The following is a 25,017-nucleotide window of genomic DNA, read 5'->3' as shown; positions in this document are numbered from 1 at the left end:
TAGTTAAGTGTTGAAACAAACACAACTATAAAGTAGATTTATGTCACCATAAAGATCCTCGTCTAAATAGAAGAAAAATGGAAAAAGGTGTACTGAACAGTAATAGAAAGTTTGTGTATACGAAAACTCATATGTTGATTGACATGGTCTTTAGGTGCCCATCCATTTTGCAGAGAAAGCCCGAGAATTATACCGGTTTTCTGAGGGTCACATAATGAATTAGATAAACAAATCCTGTGGGAATGTCTTTCAAATTTGATTTGTAACTATAAAGGGAATTTATGGGTAAATATCCTTTTTCCCTCTGTTTCTTCTTTTTTTAAATTGAAGGATAGTTAATTTCAGTGTTGTTTTAATTACTGACGTACAGCAAATTGATTCAGTATTCGTCTTTAATATATTCTTTTCCATTATGGTTTATTATAGGATATTGAATATAGTTATCTGTATTTTACAGTAGAACCTTGTTATTTATCCATTCTATATACACAAGTTTATATCTGCTCACCCCAACCTCCCATTTTATCCCTCCCCCAAAACCCTCCCCTTTGGCAACTACCAGTCCGCTCTCCGTGTCCACGATTCTGTTTCTGCTTCACAGATAGGTTCATTTGTGTCATATGTTAGGTTCACATGTGAGTGATGTCATATGGCATTTGTCTTTCTCTGACTTGCTTCCCTTCATATGATAACCTCTAGTTGCAGCCACGTTGCTGCAAATGGCATTCTTTTGCTCTTTTTTATGACTGAGCAGTATTGCACTGTATCTATGTACCACATCTTTATCTTTTCATCTGTCATGGACATTTAGGCTGTTCCCATGACTTGGCTATTGTCAACAGTGCTGCTATGAACAGAGGGGTGCGCATACATGTAAACAAACTAACACAAATCAGAGGAGAGTGGATGAATTCTCCTTCTGCTTTCCTTCTACATAAACTTCAGAAGCCTAAGTTTGGTTTCCCTTCTACATAAACTTCAGAAGCCTAAGTTTGGTTTCCCTTCTACCTCCACACTCCCCACCCCAATTGACAAAAGAAACAATACATCTTAAAGGCTATTTTTTTTTAAGTAAACATAAACAGTATTGCTAGGTACTTAGCAGCTGATGAGGAGGTTAGACGCTCTCTGTGAATCCAAGGTGACATTCATGTTCATTTCTTGACAAAAGAGATGATGGTGGTAATTTGTAGAAAGGTAAAACATTTCTTTCAAATCTAGGAAGGAAAGAATTAAAACAACAACAAAACCACATGAAGTGTACTATCCTGATGTCTTCAGGACAATCTAAGGAATAAATCACATCCAAATAACGTTCCATTATTGAAAATAGACAAAGGTTTAGTTTTCAGATGGAAGTGACTGTATGACCCTGCGAAAAGAAAGGATGAGGGAGGGTTGATGTTACTGATGCTCAAAAGGTCTGGTCTGATTGTGTCCGACTCTTTGTGACTCCATAGACTATAGCCCCCCGGGCTCCTCTGTCCGTGGGATTCTCCAGGCAAGAGTACTGGAGTGGGCTGCCATTTCCTCCTCCAGGGGATCTTCCTGACCCAGGGATCAAAACTGAGTCTCCTGAGTCTCCTGCATCACAGGGGGATTCTCTACTGCTGAGCTGTCCAAAACATGACTCGCGATTAAGCAAGAGTGAGTTGAAGGTAAAGTTCTGGGAAGTACGTCTCTTTTCCAGGTATCATTATTTCGTGAGTAAAAGCTGTTGATCTTGTTTTAAACCATGTGTAGATACCTGTGTGCGCTTTAAAAACTCGACTGGACCTGCTGACAAGACGTTCTGACAGCTGCTTCCTCAGGTGGACCTGGATTCTTCTGTATATTTGCATAAGAAATGAAATCTCCCCGTTTCCACAGGCATTCAGCATTTCGTTTTAATGCTAATTTGCTACTTGACCTTTTGCTTCATAAACTAAGAACACTTAGTGCTCACAAACATTTGGGGATAAAAGGTTTTGGAGATAGATCATACTCCATCCTAAGATTGTTTCTTCAAGCTAATAAAAAACAATTTCCTTGGAATGTAGTATAGACGTCCATAGAAATTTCAGTTACCTAAATGGTGGTAAAAGAAGGCTGCCTGTTAAATAGGAAAAGATAGTCAGTGGCATTTTCCTCACATGCTGTGCTGTGTGTGTGCTCAGTGGTGTCCAACTCTTTTGTGACTCAGTGGACTGTAGCCCGCGACACTCCTCTGTCCATGGGATTCTCCAGGCAAGACACTGGAGTGGGTTGCCATTTCCTTCTCCAGGGGATCTTCCTGACCCAGGGATCGAACTCCTGTCTCTTGCAGGACTTTTTTACCACTCTCTCAGGTGGATTCTTTACCACTGAGACACCAGTTTATAGTGTATCTAGACTATGGTATAGTGTAAACATAACTTTTACATGCACTGGGGAACCAAAAAATCCATGTGCCATTGCCATGGTCTGGAACTGAGCCCAAGGTATCTCTGAGGTATGCTGGTAGACCCATAGTTTAAACAAACTAAGTCTGTAGAAGTAAAATATTCATGGATAAACTAAATTTAGTCTTTGAAACTTAGTCTGCTTTTAACCCATGTTGTCCCTAGGATATGAAATTGCTGAATAATGATGGGTCATATGTGATGCTCACTGAAAGAACTATTTCTGTAGAAAGAGCAGGAGTAAACACACCGTGTGATACCCCTTCCCTACGCTCAGTCATCAGTGCCTGGAATAATCCTGTTTGCTGGTCCAACTGGCTGCACCTGTGGCAGCAACCTCAGGTGTAGGGATGGGATTTAGAAGGAAATTATTCATTTGTCAGTTATCATTGGGTGATTTCCATTAGAGAGAGACACAGCACAACAGATAAGCAATACTGGCCAAGGAAACTGCTCTGAGGTTTACTTACACGGCACTCTTTCTTTAGATTTCTTTTTAAATAGTCGTCATTTCTTTTTATTCAAGTATAGTTGATTTAAAATGTTGTGTTAGCTTCAGGTGTCCAGCAAAGTGACACAATTATACATATATACGCGTGTGTGTGTGTATATATATAGGCTTCCTAGTGGCGCTATTGGTAAAGAACCTGCCTGCCAATACAGAAGATGTAAGAGACAAGGGTTGGATCCCTGGGTTGGGAAGATACCCCAGAGAGGGCATGGCGACCCACTCTAGTATTCTTGCATGGGGAATCCCTTAGACAGAAGAGCCACAGTCCATGGGGTTGCAAAGCTGGACACAACTAAAGCATCGTAGTATGCATGCACATGTCTATATATATCTCTATCTCTCCTTTTCCAGATTCTTATCCCATATAAGTTATTACAAAATATTGAGTCTAATTCCCTGTGCTATACAGTAGGTCCATGTTGGTTTTCTATTTAATATGTAGTTGTGTGTGTATGTGAATCCAGACCTCTGATTTATCCCCCACCTCCTTCCCCTTCTGTAACCAGAAGTTTCTTTTCCTGGTACCTCATCTCATCATGGACCTCGAGTAGTGTATACTGGCTCACTCCGCTGGGCCCGGGGAAGCCACATGCCTGTAGAAAGAAAAGAGAGAAAGAAGGAAAGGAAGTGAGCTTACCCTCTTGCAGCTGACATGACTGTAAGAACCTTGGCAGCAAAGTGGGAGTGGTGGTAATCCCAGTGACACAATGGTTTTGACAAGACAGACTGTTGATGAGTCCGTCTGCATACAGATGGGCAGCACCCTGTCTTCAAGTCATGCGCTGAGAGAAGAAAGGATAAAAGAGAAAGGCTGAGAAGATGAACAGACAAGATTACATGTAGCTGCCTGTTTCCTGTAGGAAGTAGGCAGTCTTTTGAGTCCATCTACAAGTAACCTCCAAGGAAAGAGATCAGAAGGCCATCCAAAAATCTGTAGTCAACCATTCAAGAACTCCATCTAACCACGAAGGATGGATTCATTATGAAATTCTGGGGATGGCCAAGGCTTTGCTGGCTGACATCAAGGCCCTAGGAATGATAAGAAGAGGAAAGGTGATGGGTCCCTTTGGACCTATAGTTGCCTTCTTTTCAGAGATGCAAGTTGAATTTTTTGTCTTGCTTTTGCCACATTTTTCCTCCTAGAAAGAGACATTCTAGTTACAATGAAGTAAAGTAAGGTATGTTAGAGCGATTTCCAGGTGGCTGAAGTGGTAAAGAATCTGCCTGCCAATGCAGGAGACGCCAGTTCAATCCCTGCGTCTGGAAGATTCGCTGGAGAAGGAAACAGCAACCCACTCCACTATTCTTGCCTGGGAAAAATCACATGGAGAGAGGAGCCTGGTGGGCTACCATGGAGTAGCAAAGAATCGGAAAAACTGAGCTACTCAGCACAGTAATTAAATAGTGTCCACTCTTGGCTGATAAGATCTTAGAACCTGAGAGTTCACCTCTGGTAAGACAGCTACACTGCTAACAACAGATTTCAGATTTCCTTTGACACTTAGAATTCATTGCTAATATCTAGAGCTGAGACACCTAGCCTGTGTCTCACTCCAGACATTCTAATAGCTGGGTGGCTTCAGCCACTGGGCGACCACCTGGATTCTAGGCTTCCGGACTTGCAACTTCCTGCCCTGGACTTCCTGGTCCCAGGCTGAGCTGTCCAAGTCCTCCTGCAAACACCATCTTCATCACAGCATGCAGCCATTACCTGTTTATTAAAAACAGTGTCGTGTTTATAGGAGTCTTTATTTCTGACTGAAGCATTTTCTAGAACATCTGGTTGGTTACACTTTACATAAATTAGCAGACTGTCATCTCCTCTTGACAGTTACCTGTTTATGTTCACTTCATTAAATACCATTTTTCAGAAATAACACAAGATATATGAAACACAACATGTAATTAAGCAAAACAATACAAATAAACATAAATAATCATAATGAGAAGGAGAAAGAAAAAATCTGCTGGAGCATAATGCTGGGGATTTGACTATTGCTTGGCTTTGCAGGTAAACCTAGTGATTGCAACTATGTTCTGCGAAAACCTGTTAACCGATTTGCTAGTAACGTACAGTGTTTGATTTAAAACAGAGCAAAAGTCTTCCACCTTAAATAAATTCTTTAGGTGGAACCAAGTTCTCAATTTTTAGTATAGGAAAATCCATGCCAAAGTAAGCAAGATATTCGGGGGAAAGCTATTCAAATAAGTGACAAGGATCTGTTATGGAAGATGTTAGGGTAGGGAGGCTCCCAGGAGGCCCTAAAAGAAGCTGAGACTCCTGTTACGTTTAGCCATTTTCAGCTACTTTCCTCAGTTCTGTATTTGATGGGGGGCATATGGTTTAAATGGGCTTCCCAGGTGACCCTAGTGGTGAAGAACTCACCTGCCAATGCAGGAGATGTAAGAGACACAGGTTCAGTCCCTGGGTCAGGAAGGTCCCCTGGAGGAGGGCACAGCAACCCACTCCAGTGTTCTTGCCTGGAGAGTCCCATGGACAGAGGAGCCTGGGAGGCTACAGTCCCTGGGGTCACACAGAGTCGGACACGGCTGAGCGACGGGCACAGCACGGCATGTCATATTTTAACGGAGAAAAACTTGTCCGAACAGATCCATTCTCAGTTCGGTTCTTGTCTCTTCAAGGGAGTTGTTGTTATCTCTACTTTTATCTTAACTAACTTTATCTATAGAGAAATTATTTTTTGTTGTTATTTGCTTGTTTTTATGAATTGCCATACCATTTACATGCATGAGCAAAAATTTACCATGTTGCTACTTTATAAGGAGATTTCTAAAAAAAATTTTCCGTCTCTTTATTGTTTTCATTTTTCTATATCATCTATTAATTATCAAGTTATCAATTTATCTATCTATCATCTCCACTACATTTCAAAGTGATCCCCGGGCCACAGGAAAGGAAAATATAATACTATCATTGCAACTTCTATAATTAGCAATAGTTAAAAATTTCCTGTTACTATTCCTTCCCAAATCACATTGCAGCAATTGACTTCTACCAATGTTGAATATGCATGACTCTCAACAGAATCTAACATTTTCCTCCTAATATACATAACACCATCCATTTCCCCCCCACCATATTGTCATTCTTCTAGTCTGCGTGTCAATCACAGGTTCTTTCCTCACTCGGATTCCAGGGGCCAGCGCTCTGAGACGTGCGGCAAGAGAAGAGAATCTATTTCTGCCTGGCTTTGGAGAAAGGGGGCTCCATAGGCGGAGTAAGATTTTATTTCAGAAAGTCAAATGCTTGGCAAGATACACCCAAACTTAACCTTATTTAACTCAATGGGAAAGTGCAAAATTTACACTCTGTATTTTCTGCTCTATTTTCACTTTCCAGATAAACTTTTTTCCCCAATAACACTCCTAATAGACTTGCCAGATTTGATACATAAAGGTTGTTAAGTGAGAAAAGGAAAAACAAAACCAACTCGAATAGATGAGACTATTCCTCCACCGTCTGAATCTATGTAAGGCTTTCGAGGAGAATGACAACTTTATGGCCTTTAAAATACCAGGAAGCCTTTGGCAAACTAAGCTGACTCAAGGAGGCATGTAAATTACACACTTAATGTGTGTGGAAGAGAAAACGAGACATTTTCAGCTGCACAAAGATTAGACATTTTTGTGTGGCAAAGAATGAGAAACAGACATCAAGAGAATCAGAAGGTTGGAAACTATTTATAACACAAAGAACAAAAGACTGCCCTCCTCCATATATAAAAATCTAAAATTGATTTAAGCATTACAAATAATCTGAGAAAGTTGTTAATGTGAGCAGGCAGCTCATGACAGCCAATAAACTCAGAAAGATGTTGAATTTTGCAAAGAGTCAGGGAAGTGGGAATTAAAATGATGGTGAAACCAGAGATGCAAAATAAATGTAAGGAAAATGATAACTTCTGATGCTGTTGGAAGGCCAGGAAGAGCTTAGTGATGGAGTCGGAAGTGCCACAAATCTTTTTCCAAAATGAGCTTGGAAACATTTCTTAAAATTAAAAATACAAATACTCTTGAATTCAGAGATTCCATTTTAGGAATATATCTCAGAGAAAAACAAAAACAAAATCACTACCAGAACATCAGACTATATTCTCCAGATTGTTGAGTAAAACATTGCTTATGTTGTTTAAAAATATGAATCACAATAAGAGCAGTTAAATATATTACCATCTACATTATTGAGGGGAGCAGTCAGATATATTGCTTTAGAGTCGGATATACTATGGAGTATTGAGCAAACATTACCGCATGAGTTACCATTATGCCTATTAGCATATGGTTAAGTGGGGATGGTTAGGTTGTATAGTATTATAATGCATATGGTATTATCCCACTTTTTTGGAAATGATCGCATGTTTGCCCCACTGAAGAAGGGGACGTGGGGGTGTTGGTGCTGGGTGCAGGGGGTCCGGTTTACAGAGAGAAGCTGACCAGGATAGGGAGACTTATCTTTCATTGAATTATTCCATTGATTTGTTAGTTATATGGGTCATAAATAATGTCTATGATTCAGAAAATCAAGAATTAAAATAAATAAAATATGTCTATAAGAAAGAATGTGGGGAGAGATGCAGGAAAAGCAAGGAGCTTCATTTAATAATAATCATCTCATCTTTGTTAGGGAGAGAAAAGGGTCACTGGGCTTTCCAGGTGGCTCTAGTGGCAAAGAACCCCCTACCATTGCAGGAGACGGAGGAGAGGTGAGTTCGATTTCTGGGTCAGGAAGATCCCTTGGAGGAAGGAATGGTACCCCACTCCAGTATTCTTGCCTGGAGAACCCCTTGGTCAGAGGAGCCTGGCGGGCTACAGTCCACTGGGTCGCAAAGCGTCGGACACGACTGAATCGACTTCGCGTGCATGAACCGAACACAGAATAGGAATACGCACTCCAGGATTTGCCTCAAGTCTTTTGGACGCGTGGGCTGCAGTGACAGTGAGCGTCGTGGGGTGGGTTGGGGGGCAGCCTGACTGGGGAGAGATGTCTCCCCAGACTCCTGGGAGAGCAGCTTCTCCCAGCCGCTCGCCTCACTGAAGACCTGGTCCACTACCCGGGCCTGTGGATGACCACAGGCTGAACAAGGAGGGTCCCCAGAAAGTCAGCTCTGCTCCCCGTGACACGAGGTGGACAAGGCCTGTCGCAGCCAGGGTTGAGAAAGCCAACCTCGGTGTCTTGGCCGCAACATGATGTCAGCAGTACCCCCTTGGCAAGTCCTGGGGAGGGGGCGGTGGCCATGATAACAGGTGACAACTGTGGCCCCACCTGGAACTGGGTACTCCAGGAGCCCAGGAATAGATTTCTCAGGGTGCCCTGGGCCCCGACTCCAAGAGGACTTAGCGGAGGCTGGGGAGCAGAGGACACTGCCCTGTGACCACACTGAGGGCTCACTCCCCAGGTTGGACATTCCTCTGCAATGCTTGATTTATCTGCTTCAAAATCAGTTGTTGTAGTCCTGTTGCTCAGTCATGTCTGATATTTTATGACCCCATGGACCTCAGCATGCCAGGCTTCCCTGTCCATCACCAACACCCAGAGCTTGCTCAAACCCATGTCCATCAAGTCAGTGATGCCATCCAACCATCTCATCCTCTGTCATCCCCTTCTCCTCCTGCCCTCAATCTTTCCCGGCATCAGGATCTTTTTCATCAGGTGACTTCTCAAAAATCAGTTCCAGGAAAGAAAACACATCAGGTATAAAGGTAAACAGCCAAGAGTAAAAGAGAGTGAGATGTGGGGTACAGTCCAAGATTTGAGGCCAAGCCGTGTTCAGGCCACAGTTCTTTGAGCTTAAATCCCCTCACACAGGAGCTGTGTCCTTGTGCCTTTGGTTCAGGCTTCAGGGTCTCGTAGATCCCTCGTGAACCACAATGATGGTGACATCCCACACTCAGTTGTGTGTATGAGTGCTCTTCCCTGCTCTCGCGGGGAAGGTCCCAGGGTGCAAGGGTGCAGGGCCAGGTGTGGGGGAGCCACTGAGCCTGTTCTCTGCTAGGCACTCACTTTAACAGAATGCAATCCTCATTCTCCCTCATTCGTTATGTTATGCCTTTCAAAGGTGTCCAGACTTCTTCCGTCAACTCCAGCTCAGTCCTGCAGTAGAGCCCGCTTCCTTGGGCACCGTCTCCCACCGTGGCCCCTGCTGACCTGGGCTTTCCGGCTCCCAGGGGAGTTCTGCAGTCACCTAACTGCATCCCTGCTCAGATGCATTTCTCTTGTGCCTTGCATGAAGTGCCTGAGTGTTTGGCATTTTCTGGAGACTGTTGGCTGTCCCGAGATGCCACTGTGCTTTCTCCATCACATGTGGTCCCTTCCGAGATGGGTCCTAAGCAGGTGTGCATCCCCGTGCTCAGAATCTGGACGCCAGGACACATCACTGGACGTGAGCAGCCACCTCTCCATGAACTGATTCGGGTGCACATGGACCCCTCTGTGCCAGTGCGAGTGTGGCAGAGCAGACAGGTGGCGAGGGGGAGGGCTTGCTGGACTGGGGTGGGGGCTCCCCTGTGCTGGCCGTTTGGCTGATGTAAGCTGGGAATCCCCACCTTAGTCCATCCCACTGGGAAGTGAGCAAGTCAGCCAGGCCTCAAACGCTTTGATCTAAATGACATATTCATTTGACTGATTTTTTTTTTCTTACCGTGCTGATTAAACTAGAGCTTTTTCGTAAAATTGATTGGTGGTTTGGAGATTGTGCAGACCAGACCACAATCCAATTCTGTGCGGTTGTCCATGTGTTCCCACTGGCTGCTTAGGGGATGGACGCTGCCCTCAGCTCATGCTACTGCGGTTAGGTGCTTGGAACAGTGGATGTGACAGAAAACAGAGAGACAAATAGCGCCAACAGCAGAAAAACGAAGGCGAGATTCAAGCAGCCCAAGGAAGAGAAAAGGAGAGGGGTAGGGTCTGAGGATTTCGCACGCCTGAAGGAGGACTGTGGTCAGGTCTGCAGACGGAGAAGCTAAGGCAAGGTGAGAAGGGTCAGGGATGATCTTTCCGGACGACTTGTCCATTCCAAAAACACCTTTCAGCATCTAGGCTGCCTGATTCTAGAGTGTGAACTTTAGGTTCTGATTCTCCCAAACAGAAGGGATTTGTGCACTGAAATTAATTTTTTTTTTTGCATAAAGTTTAGAGCCATGCTTCACCAACATGGAAAAGTCATGCACAGTTCTTTCTGTCCTCACTTCGTCCTTCAGATGAACAGTTTGCGGGACTAACTCTAGGCACCCTGAGTCTGAGACTGCGGTGGGTGGTCACGATTCATTTCATCATTTGAGATAGAATCTGGATCATGCGCTCCCCTTCCTTCACACTTAGAACCTCCAGGATCAGTCCACTAAATACTAGCCACTTTGCCACCACTAACTGGCACCCCTGTTTTTACAGATGGAGAAACAGTGTTTCAAGAAAATTCAGTGACTTTCTCAGTCACACACATGAAGGAGTGGAGCTAAAATCTGAACTCAAGTCTGTTTTGCTTTCAGACTATATGAAATTTCATACTTACACATATAAATGTCTATACGAAAGTAGGTACCAACTAGATATTACCCCCCCTCCAAACTCCACACAAAATATTAAGAAAGTCTAAATTTGTTTACAGAAACAAGCTTATGAAGGATAGTTAAATAAGCTAAAACAGTATTCTTGGTGATGAACTTTTTGTTATAATTCAATTCTATTTAGTCCTAGGAGACTAATGTTTTGTCAGTGGGAAGAGAAATGTATTCATTCAGCAAAAATGTATTGAATGTTCTAATAAGACACCATGGAAATTAGAAAATTAATTTGTCAACTAAACAACAAGTGAAATTTTGAACCAAATCTAAGTTGGAGACTGCTCACTTGCAAACCCCCGGTATGAATGTATTGAAAGATTTGTTATCATTGCATGCAGAGCTAGAAGGTCTGCATTCAAAACCCAGGCTCCCCATTCTGCAGGTTGTCCTCTTGATTAGTTTATGAAAATAGGATTCCCATATGCTCTTGCAATCCCATTCCTGGGCATGTTTCCAGAGAAAACTGTAATTTGAAAAGGTATATGCACCCTTATGTTCATAGAAGCACAGAGCAGCACTATTTGCAATTGCCAAGCCATGGAAGCAATCTAGGTATTCATCGGCAGATGAATGGACCAAGAAGTTGTGGTCCATATAGATAAAGGAATATTACTCGGCCATAAAAAGAGTGAAATAATGCCATTTGCAACAGTATGGTTGAACCTAGAGATTGTCATTCTAAATGAAGTCAGACAAAGACAAATATATAATGCTTTCTCTGTGGAGTCTTAAGAAAGACACAAATGACCTTATTTATAAAACAGAAGTAGACCCAAAGACATAGGAAACAAATTTATGTTACCAAAGGGGAAAGAGAAGAGGAGGGATAAATTAGGAAGTTGAGATTAATTTATACACACTACTATATATAAAACAGATAAGCAACAAGGACCTCCTATATAGCACAGGAAACTCTACTATATATACTTCCTGCTCAGTCACTCAGTTGTGTCCTACTCTTTGCGGCCCCATGGAATGCAAACCATCAGGCTCCTCTACCCATGGAATTTTCCAGGCAAGAATAATGAAGTGGAAAATTGCATAGGCAGAGGCCATTTCCTATGCCAGGGAATCGTCCTAAGCCAGGGATCAAATCCACATCTCCTGCATTGGCAGGCAGATTCTTTACTACTAGCACCACCTGGGAAGTCCACTCAATATCCTACAATAACCTATAATGGAAAAGAATCTGAAAAGTAATAGTTAAATAGTATATGTATGACTGAATAATATATAATAATAGTATATGTATATCTGAATCACTGCTGTATACCTAAAACTAACAGGACATTGAAATTAACTATTCTAGTTAATATTCTATTAGTTATTATTCTATTCTAGTTAACTATTTCTAGTTAACGAACCTAGTCCCACCATTGAATTTACACTAGACTATGGACAAATTACTTCAATTCTGTGTGCCTCTGTTTCTAGCGGTAAAATGAGGTAGGTACCAGGAGTATTCACCTCATGGAATAGTTGAGAAGCCATTGAGTTGGTGAGTAGAGGATTCAGGTGATTGCCTGGTACATAGGATTCAATGTATTAGCAGCATTGGCTTATAGGATGATATTCGTAAATTTTTCAAAATGATCATATGGATTGTCTTCTCCGAGATGCTAATATGGTGAATTAGCTTAATAGATTTTCTAACAGTAAAGAATCTGGCATTTCTAAAATTAACTCAATTGAAGAATAACACATTATATTTTTTTATGTGTGCAGCACTAAGTTTGCTTACATTTTGTTGAGAATATTTGCAAGCAGAATGGGATTGGAACTTCCCAGGTGGCGCTAGGTGATAAGGAATCTGCCTGCAATGCAGGAGACATAAGGCACTGGGGTTCAATCCCTGGGTTGGGAAGATCCCCTGGAGGAAGGTATGGCTACCCACTCTAGTTTTCTTGCCTGAAGAATCTCATGGACCAAGGAGCCTGGCGAGCTACAATTCATGGGGTTGCAAAGAGTTGGACACAGCTGAAGCAACTTCGCGTGCATTAGCACGTGGGGTTGACTTGGCATTTTCCTTTCTTTTTATCATGCTTATCCACTTTGATATTTGGGTTATACTCTCTACAAATGGGAAGTGTTTGCTCATTGTCTATTCCCTGGAAGAGTCTATGTAAGATTGTTTGGTAAAATCATTAAGGCCAGTGTCATCTTTGTCCATTTTGTCTCCAGAGAATTTTATAGGACTAACTTAATTTATTTTAAATATTAGAGAAGTAGGATTTTTATATTTCCTCTTGGGTTATTTATATTTTTGTAAGGAATTATTCATTTTGTCTAAACTTTCAAATGTATTGCCATAAAGTTGCTCATAATATTCTCTGATTTTTTTAATATCTGTTGTTTATGTAGTTGTGGCCCTCTTTTCATGCCTAAAGCTGTTTATTGCTGCCATCTATGTCCTTATGAGTCTTGATAATTTTGCACATCTTATAACTTTTTAACGAAGCTAGTATTTGGTTTTGTTGGCTCATTCCATTATGTTTATTTTCCTCTTTTATTGATTTCTGCTGTTTATTATTTCATCCCTTTATTTTCATTAAATTTATCCTGTTAGTATTTTAATATCTTTTCTTTACTGAAGTGAATCAATAACCAGTCCTTTCTTTCTAACATGAAATTTTGAGATTAAATATCTCTAAATACGGATTAAGTAAAATAACACAACTTTTGATACATAGTATTGCATTGTTTTTGTTGTTGTTGTTGTTCAGTCACTAAGTCGTGTCCAGCTCTTTGCAACTCTGTGGACTGTAGTCCACCAGGTTCCTCTGCCCATGGGATTTCCCAGGCAAAAATTCTGGAGTGAGTTGCCATTTCTTTCTCCAAGGGATCTTTCTGACCCAGGGATCAAACCCATGTCTCCTGCATTGGCAGGCGGATTTCTTTACCACTGAGCTATTAGGGAAGATGTATTATCTTTAATAATAAGTATCATATAATTATCCCTATGATTATATTTGATCTTTTAAAAACATTTATAAATGTAGGTTTCTAAAAATAATTTTATCTTTTTTACTGTTAAATTATAATTAATTGCTGATATTTTTAAACATAGTTTATATACTATTTATTCTGTGAAATTTGTTAATTCTTGATATATGGCCTGGTAAAGTTTCAATTTTTATAAAAATCACATATATGTTTGAGAAGATTATATATTCTCTAAATGTTTAGTGAAGGGGACTATATATATTCATCAGATAATATTTGTTAATTTTACTATTCTTCTGTTGAATTTTTGTTGCTGTATCTTTCAACTAATAAGAACCTACTATATAGCACAGTGATCGCTACTCAATACTCTGTTAATGACTTACATGGGAAAAGAAGCTAAAAAAGAATGGATTTATGTATATGTGTAACAGATAACTTTGTTGTACAATAGAAACTAATGCAATACTGTAAATCAACTATACTACAAAAAAAATTTTTTAAGGTTAAATGTTCATGTAAGACATGATTTATGCAGTAAAATATAGATGCCCATTTTTGTGTATCCAAAACTCTAGGATGAGTGGAAGACAGCTTTCACCCTGATTCGGCAACCACAGTTACAATCGACTAAAGTGTCCACCAGGAAACTGCCATGTAGGATATCTCTGCTCAGACACTGTGGGGCCAGCCACAGTGCTCTGCCATCACACCAGAATCACTCAGAGTTCTCGAGCAGCATCATGGACGATGAGATCTAAGCAGGGTACCCATCTTTCACTTCAATGATCATCTCATTTCCCAGCTTACTAAGGTTGTTGTTGTAATAAAATTTGAGTAATACAATCCATTTATAAATTTATTTGGTCAATTAATTTTATGGACTTGCTATTGGGAGGAGTCTGATAAATACAGAAATGACCAAAATTTGGGTTTCATAAAGTTGACAATGGAGAGTGGAAGAGGAAAGAGGAAGGAAAGACATTTACACAGAGATGACTCATTTCTAAGTACCTTCATGGTGCCTATGGCCCTTGCTTGTGTGGGCAGTCCAACAAAACCCACTTGGCGAAATCTGGTGGACCTTCACCGAAGGCATTTTAGGTGCTGGTCCAAAATGGTGTAGAACGCTAAGGATCCAGAGTTTTGTTTGAAATGAATATCCCGTGGCTGTGAGGAAGGGGTGCTGGATTCACGACAAAGATGGGTGTGCAGTTTGCAGTAAATTAAACTGAAAACATCTAGGACTGACCCAGAGAGCCTCCTGAAAACCCACTCACCCCCAGGCGACCCTGTGTCTGCGCGAACAACCTGGCCTCATTAGAACTGTACATAAACTCTTGCCCTGAATGGTATGTTTTAATAGGTATGAACTTTGGGGTTGCTCTTCCTTCAGTGTCATCTCTTCTCTAATCACCCAGAGCCCTGGCTGTGGGTTAGGAGTGATTTGGATCAGCGCTGACCAAGATGTTCTCCTGTGAAAGGAGACTGCAGAAGGTGCAAGTGAGCTGCCAAGAAGGGCTACACTGTTCCTTCTTCTTAGAGGTTTCCCACGCAAGTGAAAGCGGAGGTCCTTGACTTGTTTTAGAACCAAGACACCTGTTTGACTTCACCGCTTCCCATTACCTTGAAGCTCAGATACCTTTCCTCTCCTCTTCCTTCTTCCTCTTCTCCTCCTCCTCCACCTCCTTCTCTTTCTTCTTCCCCACCCCCACGCCCCGCGCTGTACCCATTCCCACATCAACGTCTCGGCATCTTAAGAACAGCGCTCCATGCAACAACGCTTGTAAAGCTCCTTTGAGATCGGCTCCGTCTCATCTCTGATTGGCTGACAATACGAAATTCACTGCAGCAGCCAACAGACATTTCCTTGTGACAGATGGGCCGTGGTTATTTCATTTTTAGTCTGTTTTGTTTAGCGTTTATGTTGACGAAGAGGGAGAAAAAGGAAAGAAAAGATTTCCTGGAAGCGGGGAGGTGTTTGTTGTGTTTGTCGAGATGCCTGCAAGGCACAAGAATCCCTTCAACTTCGTGGTGAGATGATCACACTGCCTGAGGGGAACCCGCAGCCAGTCTGGCGTCTCGCGATGCAAATCAAACCCTGAGACTGACAAAGAAGAGACGCAAATTTGATATTCCACTAGTTTCGAAAACGCCCAAAGTAATATTTACAAATAAGATTTTTGATGATGCCAGGAGAAACAATTGAAAATACAAAACAGAAAACCACACATTCTTCTACAAGCAAATAGAAATTCAGTCTTCATCATACGACTGTTTCTACAGTTGTGTGTTTTGGTGACTGTATCTAATGCTTATGTGAACCCAATAGATAGTGATGTAGGCTTACCAGGTTAAACTGGGATGGGGAAAGCATTTCTAGGTTCAGTGGTTTAATTTTTGTATGGCAAGGTTAAGCTTATTCGGTGCATGAAGGAGTTGGAGGGAGATGGATGGGGACAGGGCACCTAAGTTAGCAACGCAGAGCTGCTTCATTTGTCCTTGTCATTTGCAATTATTATTTTATTGTAAATATTAATTTCTGTCTATTTTATTGTTTTTATATCTAGGTAATTTGTCATTGTTTTATCTGAAGCTTTTTTTTTTTTTTTTTTTTAAAGAACCCCGTGTGTTTCTTTCTCATAGCTTAGGAAATGGTTTCTTGAGAATTTTGATATTCAGTTCAGTTCATTCACTCAGTCGTGTCCAACTCTCTGTGACCCCATGGACTGCAGCATGCCAGGCATCCCTGTCCATCACCAACTCCCAGAGTTTACTTAAACTCATGTCCACTGAGTCGGTGATGCCATCCAACCATCTCATCCTCTGTCGTCCCCTTTTCTTCCCGCCTTCATTCTTTCCCAGCATCAAGGTCTTTTCCAATGAGTCAGTTCTTCCCATCAGGTGGCCAAAGTATTAGAGTTTCAGCTTCAGCATCAGCCCTTCCAATAACTATTCAGGACTGATCTCCTTTAGGATGGACTGGTTGTATCTCCTTGCAGTCCAAAGGACTCTCAAGAGTCTTCTCCAACACCACAGTTCAAAAGCATCAATTCTTCAGTGCTCAGCTTTCCTTATAGTCCAACTCTGACATCCATACATGACTACTGGAAAAACCATAGCCTTGACTAGACGGACCTTTGTTGGCAAAGTAATGTCTCTGGATTTTAATATGCCATCTAGGTCAGTCACAGCCTTTCTTCCAAGGAGCAAGCATTCCTCAATTTCGTGGCTGCAATCACCATCTGCAGTGATTTTGGAGCCCAAAAAAATAAAGTCTGTCACTGTTTCCATTGTTTCTCCAACTATTTGCCATGAAGTGATGGGACCAGATGCCATGGTCTTAGTTTTCTGAATGTTGAATTTTAAGCCAACTTTTCACCCTCCTCTCTTTAGTTCTTTAGTTCCTCTTCACTTTCTGCCCTAAGGGTGGTGTCATCTGCGTATCTGAGGTTATTGATATTTCTCCTGGCAATCTTGATTCCAGCTTGTGTTTTATCCAGCCCAGCGTTTCTCATGATGTACTCTGTATATAAGTTAAATAAGCAGGGTGACAATATACAGCCTGGACATACTCCTTTCCTGTTTTGGAACCAATCTGTTATTCCATGTCCAGTTCTAACTGTTGCTTCTTGACCTGTAGGTCTGTCTCAGGAGGCAGATCAGGTGGTCTGATATTCCCATCTCTTTAAGAATTTTCCACAGTTTGTTATGATCTTCACAGTCAAAGGCTCTGGCGTACTCAATAAAGCAGGATGTTTTTCTGGAACTCTCCTGCTTTTTCGATGATGTTGGCAATTTGATCTCTGATTCCTCTGTCCTCTTTAAATCCAGCTTGAACATCTGGAAGTTCGCGGTTCACATACTGTTGAAGCCTGACTTGGAGAATTTTGTGGACTACTTTGCTAGTGTGTGAGATGAGTGCAATTGTGTGGTAGTTTGAACATTCTTTGGCATTGCCTTTCTTTGGGATTGGAATGAAAACTGACCTTTTCCAGTCCTGTGGCCACTGTTGAGTTTTCCAAATTTGGTGGCATATTGAGTATAGCACTTTCACAGCATAATCTTTTAGGACTTGAAATAGCTCAACTGGAATTCCATCACCTCCACTAGCTTTGCTCATAGTGATGCTTCCTAAGGCCCACTTGACTTTGCATTCCAGGACGTCTGACTCTAGGTCACACCATCGTGTTTATCTGGGTCATAAAGATCTTCTTTGTACAATTTTTCTGTGTATTCTTGCCACCTCTTTTTAATATCTTCTGCTTCTGTTAGGTCCATATCATTTCTGTCCTTTATTGAGCCCATCTTTGCATGAAATGTTCCCTTGGTATCTCTAATTTTCTTGACAAGATCTCTTGTCTTTCCCGTTCTATTGTTTTCCTCTGTTTCTTTGCACTGATACCTGAGGAAGGCTTTCTTATATCTCCTTGCGATTCTTTGTCATTTTTGATATGGACCTTTCTAAAGTTTAGGCAAAAACTGTGAAAGTGCTTCTTCTTCACTCCGTATGCTATTTTCAATTTACAGGTTGCACAATAGCTTTCTCTAGAGATTCCTTTCATTTCTGTATGGCAATAATTATTTATTGTTTATAAAATTAAATCTTTACCAAAATGTTTTCTTCATTATTCTCAGAGTAATAAGCAGTTGGCATGGTAAGTAAAGTATTTTTCTTTTTCAGTAGAGTGAGATTTTCCATCAGACCCCTGGGTAGTTGGAATGGCCTTTCAGTCTGACAGCATCCTTTCTGCTAAATGCGTGCTCTATTTATTTCTCATTATTGCCCAATTTCTACTTCTGGGAGGTGGGTCAACAGTATTCTTCTACCTCCCTTATTATAGAGTCTCACCCCATTCTGATGGCAACATGGATACAGTGGACATGAGTCTGAGCAAACTCCAGGAGACAGTGAAGGACAGGAAAGCCTGGCTTGCTGCAGTCCATGGGGTTGCAAAGAGTCGGACATGACTTAGCGACTGAACAACAACCCCATTCTGTACACATACTTCTCCACAGCCAATCTCTTTTTAATTTATGCATTCAAGAACGTTTCCTTTAAAAGTCTTTAAGCTTAAGTCTTTAAGCTTTTTATTTTGAATTATATAATCATAAGCAATTCTGAGAAATAATACCATGAGATCCTGTATACCCATCACCTCACTTCCCCTAGGAGTGACATTTTGAAAATCTAGAGTGTATCACAGCCATCAAGTTGACATTCACACAATCCACTGGCCTAATTCACATTTCACCTATCCAACATGTACTCATTTGAAAGTGAGTGAGTATTTGGTTTTATGCAATTGTGTTCTATGACACAATTGTTCCATGACAAGTACCAGAGCATACACACAACAAGGGCCTATGTCATGCTTTTCCAACCCCAGGCACCTCCCATCCAACTGTGCTTAATCCCCACAACCACTGACCTCCATGCTGTGATGCTCTCGTTTCAAATGTAATGTAGAGGTCAAAAGGTGCCTAGCTTCTGACACTTCTGATAGCTCTTGCTCTTGGGATCAGCACCTTTTCTTCTTGAAATGACCTTCATTCTTCATGCTAACTCTGTTCTTAGTTTCTTATAATCCTCACCCCTGACAACATCAGCTCCAGCTGGTACAACAGCCTGGAGTCAAAGTCCCATTTTGCATCTAAAACCCAGAAGTCTCATCTTTAGCTGTTGGCTCTCTGACCACAGCTGTTTGGTTTCTCCCCTCAGCTGTCTCAGGACAAACTCTGCCCCCTTAAAACTCCTTTTGAACAATTTGAACCACTTTGCAATGACAAAAAAACAGACTGCTTTTGAGTTTAGAGTGAGAAGGATCATATGATGCAGCCAGGGAAGCAGGCGGGACTATATCAGGAGCTGAGATGCTTCCACTGCCTGGAGTCAAAAATAACTCCAGTAGTGCTATGTGAATAGTCAACATCTTGCTAACTTTCAGAAGGGGGCATTTTCCTCTTCCCTGGCCTAATTCTTACAGGCACCATCTGCAGTACCTACCATGGAGCAGGTGTCATGCTAGATATGTTTATAGTTCTCTCGTGTAATGTTTACAGCATCTCTACCATCAGGGGCATCAGGTCTATGAACCTGAAATTAAGGATCTTTTCTCTAATCAGGCAGTGGGTACAGACAGATTAAAATTTGCCACTAAGATCAAAGATCCTTCTTGGAACAGACTTCCTTAGGAATTCAAACAATCACCCTGTAGCTGAAGTTCCTGAGTTCCTACAATGGCATATAATACACTCTTCCTCTTCTACTGGGATCGTTTCTTTTCATTAATCTTCCTCTAACCATGAACACTTTAGAATAAATTTCTGTGCCATCTGTAAGATAATGCATGCTAACTTGTAAAATATGTTTCACTTATACTTTATACTTATGCTTTTATGCATTCTTCTTTATCATTATTGTTATTTTTTCCTTGGACTCTCTTCCATTATTTTTCTTCATTCTACATCGTAACAATATATCAATTCTAACACTATCCAATTTCTTACCCCACGTTTCACACTGAGGTTAGAGCCCTCCTGGTCAAATTCTTGTTCTTTCCTTTAAGTCTTTGTAAGATGCATGTTGCCCATGGTCTACCAGCCCATCATTCAGATGTCATAAGCAGTGATCCAGAAAACCACATGCTCTTGCTTTTATTTTTAATCTAGCTACACCTATTCTACATCCTTTTTCCTCTTTCAAAGTCAATAAAAATAAGTTCCAGGATTTTTTAAGGTCTCTCATCTATTCTCACATGAATCAGCAGAAATGAGTAATTGTCACATGTTTGATGAACCTTGGCACTCCTTCCATCATCCCTGGGAAGAGAAAAGCTCTCATTACCCACGTCAAGGCAATGAATGATCACCTCCAGACCTCTCATGGAAACCGTGACATCTTCTGTTCCTGGTGATCCCATAACAGGGTCCCCTGAACTCATTGATACCTGAGGATTTTTGCTCTGCTGGGGGTGTGAGATGTCAAGTCTTTGAAAGCAAGTTCTCTATTCTGTGGGGCAACAACTGGATAAACCATTTTTATTGAGTCCTGACTTCTAATTATTAAACTTTGGCAGGACATTTGCATCATTTGTTATTGTTGTTTCGTTGCTCAGTTGTGTCCAACTCTTTACTACTCCATGTACTGTAGCCTGCCAGGCTCCTCTGTCCATAGAATTTTCCAGGCAAGAATACTGGAGTGGGTTGCCATTTCCTCCATCAGGGATTTTCCCAACCTAGGGACTGAACCCGAGTCTCCTGCATTGGCAGGCAGATTCTTTACCAATGAGCCATCAGGGAATCCCACTTGCATCCTTACCAGATTTTAAGTTTTTGATCAGTTTTTTTTTTTTTTTTTGGACTATTTTCTCCATCCTAATTAGGAACTCTGCATCAGGCATAATAGAGAGAGAGAGTTTTTCAAATCTCTTCATCTTCTACCTGGAAGTCTAGCTTGATAAGACATCCAATTGATGTAATGGCTTCAAGCAAGAGGAGTGGGCAACCTTCTGGTCTCTGGAAACAGCCTTCATTCATATTATATGGGATTAGCAAGTTGAATTGGAGTCTTTCTCATTTACGAGAGCATCGGATCTAACATACATGCTCACCTTCGAGCTGCTAGTGACTCCGGGCTTCTGGAAAACCTATTTTTGACTTGCTGGATTACTCAAACTCTTCTGAAGACACAGTTTTGTAATATTTGTTCCATATTAAACTTTCACACACACAAAAAAAATCACATCATGTGATGTGTGCAATCCAACTCCCCAGTTCTGCCCAGCACACACATCTTTCTCTTCTCCATAATCTCACTGCCCTGCTCCACTCCAGGAGCAGGGTTGCATTAATATAAGTCTGTAATTTGTTTCCTTAATTAGTAATAGTATATGATTCCTGTGAACTGGTATCTAATTTCCTGATCTCTAGATGTGAGGGGGTTGGGGAAAACCATGGAAGCGTTGTGAAAATATCTGTTCTAACAACTACAAATATTTAGTACATATGAATGCTATTTTTTGAAATAACAGTATATGAATGCTATTTTTTAAAACGATAAAAGAAGAGGGAAAAAATCTCCAAGGTCTTGAGGTGTGCAAAACAAAACATCCAAGTTTATGAACCATAGTGTAACTTATAGAAGTTGTACTTCATGGTTCAGAATTTTATTCCATCCTCTGGATGATACTGAGTCAGAAACTCCTAGAAATCTAACATAAAATAATTAGATGGACAGCATATCATGTATGTGGCCTTATAAGAAGAAAATAGAAAGCTTTTGTAGCTATTTTTTATTGATCTGGTTTTTAAACCCTTGGGTGTGTCAAGAAGTGGAATTTAAGCAAGTATTAGAAACTTATGAACACTGCTGTCCTTCACTTTGTCAATTACTTTAAGGTAGTGTGGGATGGGAGGAAGGTATGTGTTTGATTCTGTTCTTTCTCTTTCTCTGGGATTTTCTGAGTTTCCCAGTTACTCAACTAAGCACAAACTGCTGTTCACACAGATGCAGTGCCATGATTTGTGATTTGCTGGCTGTCATGCCCATTAATACCTGACTATGCTGTTACACTGTCACTCCTGGTTGCTGCCTCGATTTGTCTCCACAAGGAAGTGGATTTGTGAAGAGGAGGGGAAAATAAAAACCCTTCCATCATCCTGGTCCTGATTTTCACTGGGAAGCACACAGAGGTCATGCAAAAGCATCAGAGAAAAAACACATACGCCCCTTTCATCCACAAAAATTAATTGCCAAGAACATAACTTGGAGATTTTTTTTGGAAGTTAAACAAACACTCTTCTAGGAGCTTGAAATTCAGTGGAGTTGAGATCAGTTCTCGGGAGTATTTCCACCCAGAGTTCTCAAGTTGCTTCATCAGACAGAGCCCAAAGCACAGTTCTCCAAATTAAGAATAAGACTCCGTTTCTTCATGGGCTTCCCTATAGCTCAGTAGGTAAAGACTCCGTCTCTTCAATCATGCTCCCTCACATGGCCATCTTCAAATCCTGTGGGTGACATCTTGGCAGCCAGTTCAGAGTTCTTTGTGCCCCTCGCCTCACTGAAGACCTCCCAGAGCCCAAGCAGTGGAGGGTCCACACAGCACCATGTTCATTCCAGTTTGGGGCAGACTTTCAGTCTGTGAGTCTAAAGCACTGAATCAGAGTAAAAGTGAGGAAGCTATAACAAATGTTATTCAAGGTAGTTCATAGCCTTAAATATCTGAGATATAAAAATATAAGTTCCAGACGAAAACGTAGAAAAATACTTCTGTTACTTTGAGATAGGGAAAAGATCTCTTACATAGGACACAAAAACCATTAGCTATTAAAAATGTTGACAAACTGTACAAACTGTACTTCATTGACATTGTCCTGCTTAACAAAAGACACCCTAATAGAGTAAAAATTCAAGTCACACACCAAGGGAATATATTGTAATACATACATCCAACATAGTCATTTCACATTAAAAATATCTCAGTGAGCCTACAGGAGGTTTGCCATTGTCAGTCATCTTACAAATGAAAATTAAAGCCACAGTGAGATGCTACTATGGTACCAACTGTTGACAAGGATGTGGAGCAAGTGGGGTTCTTGTATGTTTCTGGTGTGGGTATATATGACTGAAAAATGTTTGGAAAACTGTTAGGCAGTAGAAACTAAAACTAAACATGTGCCCACAGTCTGACCCAGGAAATCCACTCCTGCGTATGTAGCCAAGAGATGCCTAAGAGTGTTTCCAACAGCTCTGCTCATAGTAATTAGAAAGTAAAAACAACCCAAATGTTGAACAACAGAAGAACAGATAAATAAATCATGATATATTTATACAAGGAAATACATAATAATTAAAAAAAGAAAAAAAAAACCCTACTGCTATCTGCAATAACACAGATGAATATCATAGAGATGTGTTTGGTAGATATGAAAGAGTAAAACCTGTCTGATGTTTATATGGGCTTCAGTGACAGACAAAACTAACCTAGGACATTAGAAATCTGACAAGTGGCTCTCTCTGTGTGTTATTGACTGAGAGAGGGCAGAACGGGGATTTCTAAGGTGCTGGAATGTCCTAAACCTTAATATCAGTGGGGTTATATAGGTGCATAAACATATGCATCAAGTTCAATTAGTGGGCTAATATTTCAATTAGCCCACTTGGCTATATCATGTCATATTCTAACAAACAAGCTAAAAAAAAAAAGGATTATGGAGGAAAACGGTGGGGGAGGGGGTGGTAAGAGATATCTAGTTTTGCTTTTACTTTAGAATATAAAAAGCTGGAACCCTAACAGCAAGAGAGATGTGGATAAACTCTAAAGTCATTTTGTTTTGTTGAAACCATCAGAGAGATTAGGTACAAGGAAAACGAAGAGCCTTAAATCAAGGGAGAGATAGTCAGTCCTCCCACCCTCACCAGGAGGGTGGAGATGTGTGTTCTTGCCCATCTCCCATGGCAGAGGCAAGAAACAGGAGATTCCAGGCACTATGCAAGTGGGTGGGAAGAGCGCGGTTAAAAACCTGAAGCATTTCTAAGGCCATGTGTGGACGGGTGTGAGAGAGGAGCCTTCTTGGAGATGTCAGATGTTGGAAGGCGTGTGTCCATCTACGAGTTGTTTTTCTCAGATGTCCACCAGATGCTGATGAGAGATCTTGGTAGAATGGGGAAGCAAAGAACAACTGGATCACAAAGCAGGTCTGAAGACAAGGATGGCCGTGGCTGTGGGATGGGCATGGAGCCCTGCCTGATGCTTCCTCCTTATGAAACCAGAGCTTCCTCCCAAAGGAGAGGCAGGAAGTATGCTGTCCATGGGCAGAGGCAGACTTACTGCAGCTAGGCGGGGAACAAGCGGAAAGTCTTCTACTTGGAAGAGAAGCTAGAAATCGCTGGGCTCGTGACCCAGTATCCTAGACCAGAAGAAAGGCAGGAGACTATGTCTTAAACAAGCTCTACCAAAGGCACAAGGCAGTGATCAGCTGAAGAGGAGGAAGCTGAGACTCTGTAGGAAGCCCAGCCTTGAGACCCCAGCACACAGAGCCCCCTGAATGAGGGCTGGAGAGCACCACAAAAGCCAGAGAGCAACAGGACGCCCTGTTAAAGCACTGGTAAAACGGAAACTGAAAATCTGAAATTCCATACCTAGCCAAGATATCTCTCATAAATAAAGTCAGAATAAAGACTCTTAAAAGGAAACAGAAACAGAGAATTCAACATCAGCTGATCATCAGGGAGAGAAAATAGGGTGGCACTCAGAAGCCTAGACCAGAACCCTGGATATGATTGAAAGGAAACTTTCTGATTTGTGATCTGTCTAAATAATCACTATCTAAGCAAAATGCTAGCAGTGCATTCTGGATTTATAGCAGGGTAAGAGAAAATGTATGGCCACAATAAGATAAAAGACTGTAGGGGGAAATCAGAAATATGCTGTTATGTTTTTATAATTCATGTGAAATATATACTATTTACACAGCCACAAAACATTTTCTTCGTGTTTTATTTAGAACAGTTTCACGGCCACAGCAAAATTTAGAAGTCTTATGTACATATGCCCACAC

General features: G+C 41.2%; 1 long non-coding RNA gene across 1 annotated transcript; it reads right to left on the bottom strand.

Annotated features, from left to right (window-relative positions):
- Nucleotides 1-409: 409 nt before the first annotated feature.
- LOC122425634 lies at nucleotides 410-19,218 on the bottom strand. The gene is made up of 3 exons (XR_006264935.1): nucleotides 18,888-19,218; nucleotides 3,457-3,524; nucleotides 410-1,217 (listed from the first exon to the last, which is right to left on the bottom strand). It is a non-coding gene; the product is annotated as an uncharacterized LOC122425634 (long non-coding RNA).
- Nucleotides 19,219-25,017: the final 5,799 nt, after the last annotated feature.

Source organism: Cervus canadensis, chromosome 23 (assembly GCF_019320065.1).
Source record: "Cervus canadensis isolate Bull #8, Minnesota chromosome 23, ASM1932006v1, whole genome shotgun sequence".
NCBI classification, from domain to species: Eukaryota; Metazoa; Chordata; class Mammalia; order Artiodactyla; family Cervidae; genus Cervus; species Cervus canadensis.
The sequence above is the reverse complement of the archived record's forward strand: the minus strand, read 5'-3'. Positions and strand labels throughout refer to the sequence as shown.